General features: G+C 41.1%; 1 long non-coding RNA gene across 2 annotated transcripts in view; it reads right to left on the bottom strand.

Annotated features, from left to right (window-relative positions):
* Window positions 1-624: 624 nt before the first annotated feature.
* Window positions 625-7,775, bottom strand: part of LOC109858508 — an 84,799-nt gene continuing 77,648 nt past the window's right edge. For both annotated transcript variants that reach the window (XR_002250622.1, XR_002250623.1), the window contains exon 5: window positions 625-1,525. This is a non-coding gene — a long non-coding RNA (uncharacterized LOC109858508). The remainder of the gene's footprint in view (window positions 1,526-7,775) is intronic.

Raw genomic sequence — 7,775 nt, 5'->3', positions numbered from 1 at the left:
TGACTTACCATTCTTTTATTTAAAACAATTTAATACGATCGCCTGTTACACACGTTACTGGTGAATCTAAAAAATGTCTCATTGATACTGAAAATTGGTTCTTAATCACATGTGTACGCACACCAAATTTGAATAAAATATCTCTAAGCGTTTTCTAGATCTTCAAAATTTTCATATTTTTTTCTCGACTTTGACATTCTATAATTTGAACACAAAGCACTTCAGAGAATCATATGTTTGTAGGAATGTTTTCTTATAAAATAAGCCAAAGAATATCCCATTAAATTTTTTTGTACTAGGAATCATCCCGTATAAAATACAATAATTATATATATAATAACTATATATAATTAAACTATACATAATATATTAATTAAAATATGATTTTCTAATATATAACACATGTAAGATTACTTTCTTAAGATTAATATTAATTTGTATATCTAAAAAACACATATTTATTTAATTACACATTTTGTCGTTGTTTCGTTTGATTAACATATAAATTTAATCGGATTTATAAAAATATTCTGTCACTTCTAATATTAAAAATGTCTGCTATTAAATTTAAAAATTGTAAATTAATAAAACTACAAAAATATAACAATATACATGATGATATAATATAAAATAAAGAATAAAGAACGCTCGTGATATAAATAATAACTAATAATAACAATAAAAGGTCTCTTATCGAGCAATACAGGAACTTGTTTTATTCAAACAATATATATAACTCCGTGACAATAATTGTCGTGGTAACAAATTAATAAATTAATAAACGTTTCGATTCTACTTGAGTCTTCTTCAGTATAAATTAATTAAGTCATGGTTGTCACAATTCGGTGTAAGTTCTTACATGAAAGTATATTTTGAAGTTGGTATGTATTATGTCCTGAAATGTTGTTGCTTTGTAAGTTATCACTTTTATCACACACACACAGACAAAACAACATACTCACACGATGAGAGTCGGAGATCGAACGCTGTACAAACAGTAAAGACAGCTAAATATATACAAAGAGCCCCATTCCTCAGAGAAAATCAGCTAACAAATACGTTAAAATACAAAATTTGAAAAATTATTTACGGTCTGTGTGTCTTAAGTTCCTATATTGTTCGATAAGAGACCTTTTATTGTTATTATTAATTATTACACATGATGATCTTCACATATTGTTACATTACCGAACGTAAAGGTTTTGAATGTAAAAACAAATCTCGTTATGTCTTATTATCACAACTTTATCGCATAGATTCACGTTGCGGAACAAACGCCGACGTAGCTTTTTCCACGTTGTTTCCGGCGTTTTAAGCGGACGAAAATATGCAACACACATCCAATCCCACGATGATTCTGTGACCCTCGGGCCCTTATCAGTTCTCCGTCCAGTCGTCTAACAATCCAACACCGGACAGGACAATGATAAGGGGCTTTGGGCACGCATTGCTTCAAACGCGGAAAACTGTTATCAAAGATTAGAATTCCATTCCCGGGACGCGTGGTGTTTTTCAGATGTGTGACCTGAAAGAAAAAAAATAAAAACACAAATTCAAGCAGTTTATTATTTTATTCCAACAATTTGTTGGAAAATTGAAAAAAATAACACGCAGCAAAACAGCAATTAAATTTAATAGAACATAAAATTATTCTATTAAATAAATGTTGCGCAAAATATTTGACAGCCCTTGTAACAGTCTAACGATCGCACATGTTCCAGAGTCCAAATGTTTCATATCTCGCGCTGATGACCTACGCGTAACAAGGGGGGATATCTCGTTTTCTATAATCTAAGAATAGAGTTCATTTCCTCACCGCAGTTATCTCGTATATCAATCTGCCTGCCTGATTAGATATTATTTAGCGTAGTTGTTCGTCCGAGGGACACGTGTGTGTCACGCGCGAGCTCTTGTAGATCTATAATTCCCTATGTTCTGTCAGAAGAGCCAGGATATCACGAATTGTTCGAAGCAATCGGACACAGATAAGCTCACGCGCACGCGAACATGTCACAAAGGACAAACGTCTCTCTCTCTCTCTCTGTACTTACAAACAAGATTTCCGCTCCTTCGTGAACACGAATGAGTCACGTTCGAGAGCAGCACAACGGACCGTGTGAGGCGTCCTGGGGGCCTGGCCTGCTGTCGGGTTATACTCGGTAAACTCTGTCAACCGCTTTCTCATGTCGATAACAGACGCCGATAGCGAATACTGTGCCCAGCCGGGCACAGTACGCGCCCCTGTTCTCCGATGGCTTTCGCCGACGCTTCCTTAAACCTTCGTCCTCTCTTTCGCTGCGAATCAATCCCGCCCCTCAAGTTCGCGGTAGGTAAGTACACGAGAAACGCGTTTAGTAACAACACGTCTGTGTGGTCCGCAAATAAAAGATTATGTTCCTTTCAGAGAATATACCTCGCGCGCGATGAAATAACTTACGACGTTACAGTCACGGAAAACCGAGTTTGGAACAAAATTGAATTCGAACTATTGAAGTGCCGTGCGATCAGAAAAAAAAATAAATGTAATTTCTAAGAATATCTGAAGCTCTTTTTTACGGTGTAATTCTCGTATTTAAATAAGGTATACCTGCATATGTGTATATATATATATATATATAAATGTGCAGTTTCTTCTCTCTTCTTCTTTTAAATTTTATACATCACAAATTTCTATCCTCAATAATGTTACAGATAGTGATTCAAATAAGCGCTAGATAAGTCAAACCAAATATTATCATAACCTATTTGGTTATGATAATATTTTTATTTCATTGGATCTGATGAAATAACGAGCTCGATCATTTTCTCTCGATATCAATACCGCAAGTTGTTTTTTTATAAATACTCTTTCCTAAAGTTTTCCTTGTTTGTATATTTTTTTTTTTATAAAATCCACCAATTCTGTCACGTTTTCGCGTGTTATGGATTTCTAAATTGCGCGATTTTGATTGTCGAATTGTTCATTTGCGATGGAATTTTTCGTAGAACCGGCAACACGACGACCGGTCGCGAGCCAGCGAACATACGAGTGTTCCGAATTTTTTTCCCTCCCCTTCACGCGAGAACATGGACTTGGTGCGTTCGATCATTTGCAGAATTCTTGGCGTCGATTCGTCTTGCCAGCCCGCTCAATCGCCGCGCGTACGGAAATAGCACCGAGAGAGAAAGAGAGAAAGAGAGAGAGCAGGTGCTCTCGATCCTACGGCCCTGCGCGCTCCGCTTCAAGAGATCGCGTTGAACCGCGTGGCTATTATACAACACGCGCCGATCTCCCAACCTTGGGGCCAAGAGCTTCTTTCGTTCTCAATCGTCGCAAACGATAAACCGCATTCGAAAATTTCCGGTGGTATAATAAATCTTACGCAACTTCCACTTCAAATCGCGAACTAACGCTTACTTCCTCCCGTGCCGCCAATTAGATACATAGATACATCAGCAGAAATCTGGGAGATCAAAGTTTTTAACACGGCTAGTGTGTATCCCGTTAAAAAAGTAATTGCATTAGCATATCGCAAATTTAAATCATCACGATCGATCTCCTTTCGACGCTGCACCCATATGTCTCAAACATTTCTTAAAATTCAAATTTAAAAAATAAGTTCAACCCATCTTATACGAGAAGAGAGAGAGATTTTGATATTTCCGCGCGCCTCTCAATCTGATTTCAATTATTAAAAACACTCGAGAATTTTCACTTAATATTACTTGCATTTTAGATGGTAATCTCTGCCGCTTACTTTTGTGTTAGTAAATCCGTGAACGCGTTATTCATATTAAATGCGCGCGTCAGAATATCTGTTAAATATTTAAAAGATCTAAATTGTTCGAGTCAGACTTTAGCACAGCTGATTGTACAAACAAGTCATTTTTTTAAATATTTTTACACAACGATAATTAAACATTTTTAAACAAAAAAAAGTGAACATATTTTTTGCAACGTCACACATACACACACACACACACACACACACACATTTTCTTCTCGATTAAAAACATTGCTACGAATCATCTCTGGAAAACAAATCAATTAATCGTGATTAAATTTCGACAGTACGGAAGATCAATCATCGTCGCTGTGCATCAAAATCGTCTCGGTATCTCGCGCACGATCGCGTTATCTCTCGTGTACACGGGGAAACATCCGGCGTGAGAGGAGTCGGGAGGAGGGGCGAGATTTGCTCCGAAATCCGCGTCTTAAATTCTTGTTAGCGGAGCAGAGCTCTCCGGCCACGGCCGCGGATTCCATTTACTGATTGGATATGGCATCAGTTATTCATCGCCGCCAGTCGAAGGAGAAAACGAGAGAGATAGAGATGGAGAGAGAGAGGAACGTGCGGCCGTTATAAATACGACGGATTTCCCGTCGGTATGCTACTGTATTTGGAAATTCTCGACGGGCCTTCCCCTCAAGTTCTGCCTCTTTTTCCATTACATCACTAACGCACGTACTTGCTTGATCGTAGTGTGTTATCAATAATAAAAAAAAAAAAAAAAAGAAAAACATACTCTTTCATAATTCTCTCATATATTATACACACACGACAGTTTCAAAACTTCAGGACCAAACTTGGAAATATAATTCTCTCCTCACCCTGAGGAGAGAAAAATAAAATATGTAACAAAACTAGAATATCGACTTTGTGTATATATATATATCTCAAAATATTTCAAAATTTCTTTTAAGCGGTTTGCTCTCTAATTTTCGACATACATTTCACTAACGTAAATTTACAACTTAAATAAGCAAGAGATAAGATATAAAAAGATGTACAATTTAGAGTCTTGTGAAAGCACGGCCGAAGTAATAAAATTGACCGTTTTGCAATCGTCGGTTTCTTCTTTTTGTCGCGCTTAACAAACGAACAACAACGAAACGAAAGAAAGAGAGAACGTCACTAATCAAACAAGTGAATAATAATAATAATAATAATAATAATAACGTGCAAATATCGCGCGAAAATCTGCTGGAATATCGGAAGATTGAAATCGGGATATCTACTTGGCGGACAAAGCGATCGGAAAAGAGGCCGAGAAGAGCGTTGGACCGCCGTCATATTTATGGCCACCACACGAAGGCGTATCCAGCGCAATAAACACTTTCACGTGGCAATATGACAAAGATAAACTGAGGGAGTCAAATGTACGGTTCTACGCTCCTGAGAGAGGGATAATACGCGGTCCGCTAGCCTTGAGACACGTCTGCTTCCTTTTATTTTTACATCCGACCCGAGACACACATTGTTGCTGACGTTTTTATCGCGGTTTCCTCGCATGACGAAATCGGAAACAATCAGGTCGGAAAATTCGCCGAGTGAATCCTTCTGGCCACTTTGGAATCAGCTTTGCGCGCAAAATCGGATTAAAAACCGAGATCAAAGTAAAAAGAAACAAAAAAAAAAAAAACGTTTCTTCGAACATTTTATATTCATATTCGCGTGCTTCGCAGATCCGTTAACGTTTGGATTGCTTTCTATTCACACGGGACGAGAAAAGCGGGAGTGATAAATAAATTGGAAGACAAATCTCAAGGTACAAACTAGAAATAAAAGGGCGAGATAAGCGAAATGTGTAAACGTCCGATTATCTAAAAAACGAGTCCGATTTGAACGAAACGAAATCGACGGCTATTATTCGAACCGAGAAATGGTCAGTTTACGCGCGTTGAACGACACTCTGACGTTGGAATCGGCGGCGGCGTCGCCGCTTCGCTAACAGCGGCGAGTCACATGGGTTCGCGCGCGCGACACAGCGAGAGAAACAAAAGGGGGACCAGCGCGAGTAACGCCGATCGATCTCTGTTCGCCGCCGAAAATACACGCGCGCACACACGTCAGCGGGGGGGTACACACCGCGCGTTTTCCGCGTCGGGGCTGCGCGACAACAAAACGTGGAAACTACACACGCACGGAAGAGGCCCAGCGGCATCGCTCGAGAGAGACAGAGTGAGTGAACGCGCAGAGAGTAGAGGGAGAGAGAGAGAGATGCGGATAGCCAGGAGAGCTCGCGGAAATTGTAGTCGCTCGACGATTTCGAGAGAGAGAGAGAGAGAAAGAGAGAGAGGGAGAGACGGAATCGAGTAGCCAGCTCGTCGGTCGGATCACTATAACGTGCGAACGATCTCTCTCGGTGACGCGTGCGATGACCCGCGTGCCTACATATATTGTTATATCGTTATTTGAACGCTCCGCCTGTGTAACATCGATGCGAATAACGATACGTTTTTTATGAACAGCTTTCTGCAATCTCTCGCGCGGAATTTTTTTCACACAGTCTCTTTTCACGGTCCCTCGCCGTGCGTATTGGTACGTACACATCACGCGTGTGCGAAAGCAATGAAGTTACCAAGTCGAAAACCTGAAACGCGTTTTTACGGTCTCACGGCCAAAAGATAAAGCTCGCGATTCAATTTTAGCTAAAATATTTTGAAACAATTTTCACGCGCATCTCTCTCTCTCTCTCTCTCTCTCTGTTACTCGAAACGCGAAATTTTCGACAAGAGAAACCAAATCTTCTCGCGCTAAGTTGTTACGATAATGAATTCTCTGTCTCCCTGAAGCACGGTCGACCGGAGAAGGAAATAAAAAAAAAAAAAAAAAAAAAAAAACAGAAGAGCGGAGAAGAAACATTAGCTTGCCGCAAGGTCTCCGGTGTGAATATCGATATTACGCGCGCGCGGATCTCCCCGCGTATCACGAGATAGTCTCTCATATCACATGCCGCACGCGTAGAGCGCAACAAAGCGCACAGAGGCTCTGATAACTCCGGCCTCTTTCAACCAAACGGGAAGCTCAAGGCTACCCGCAAATAGTCACAACTCATTTTTCAGAATATCGCGCGGACCTTTCTTCCACAACTATGATATATCATTCGTTGTCATCCGACAAAGACAAGATTATTGTTTCCTGATAAACGCGGATGTGATAAGATTTCTCTCGGGTAATTCTCCGGATTGTTTTTTCCGAAGCGAGACAGAGCTCTACCTTGTGTGTGTACACACAATGCGACACTCTTCGAAGATTTATTAATTTCCGTGCATCTTCCGTGGGTGCACACACACTCGATATGTGTCCCTTCGTTCGCACGTGATGCGTTGAAAAATCAATTGGCGAAAATTGATTCGTTGAATATCGCGCGCGCGTAGCAACCGCCCAATCTCATTCCACAACGCTTCTTCGCGAGAGAAAGAGAGATATCCACACAGCGCGTATATGTCACACACCGAAGCGATCACTGGAAGCCTAACATTCACGCTCTCGTCGTCGTACTGCTGTGCGACATTGCACAAAGATACGTCACGGTGTTTCTTCACTTAGACTGCCGGTACTATCGGGAGAACTCGAGCGACGGACAAACGTTGATGTAACGCACGCGCGCGATTGACGATACCAGTCGGCTGTATGTCGCATCCATTCCGAGATTTTTTTTTTTTGTGTGCGGATACTGCGCTGTATCCGCTTGCGTGGAGCAGTCACGCGCACCGCGACCCGACACGATGCACGTCTCGCGCGTAACTGAGCGACCGTCTCGGGTGCTTCGTCAAGCCTCGGTCGTTTCCGCGACGCGCATGGCGGGGATTTCGATCTCGTCGCGTCTTCGTCCGGCGTACGAAAGAGGTCTCTGTTACGCTCTCTGTTCTTTGCGGTCCTTCTTTCTCTCTTCGTCTGGAATACGCCTGACGTCTCGCTCGGACGACGGCACTCCGATGCTGCACAGGGGGATGAATATACGGACCCGACTGCTGCTTGACGAAGCAACAGAGGTACAAGGGGAGGGAG

This window comes from Pseudomyrmex gracilis, unplaced genomic scaffold (genome assembly GCF_002006095.1).
Source record: "Pseudomyrmex gracilis isolate BER0280 unplaced genomic scaffold, ASM200609v1 scaffold_208, whole genome shotgun sequence".
NCBI lineage: Eukaryota > Metazoa > Arthropoda > Insecta > Hymenoptera > Formicidae > Pseudomyrmex > Pseudomyrmex gracilis.
Note: the sequence above shows the minus strand (reverse complement) of the source record. Positions and strands in the feature narration are given on the sequence as shown.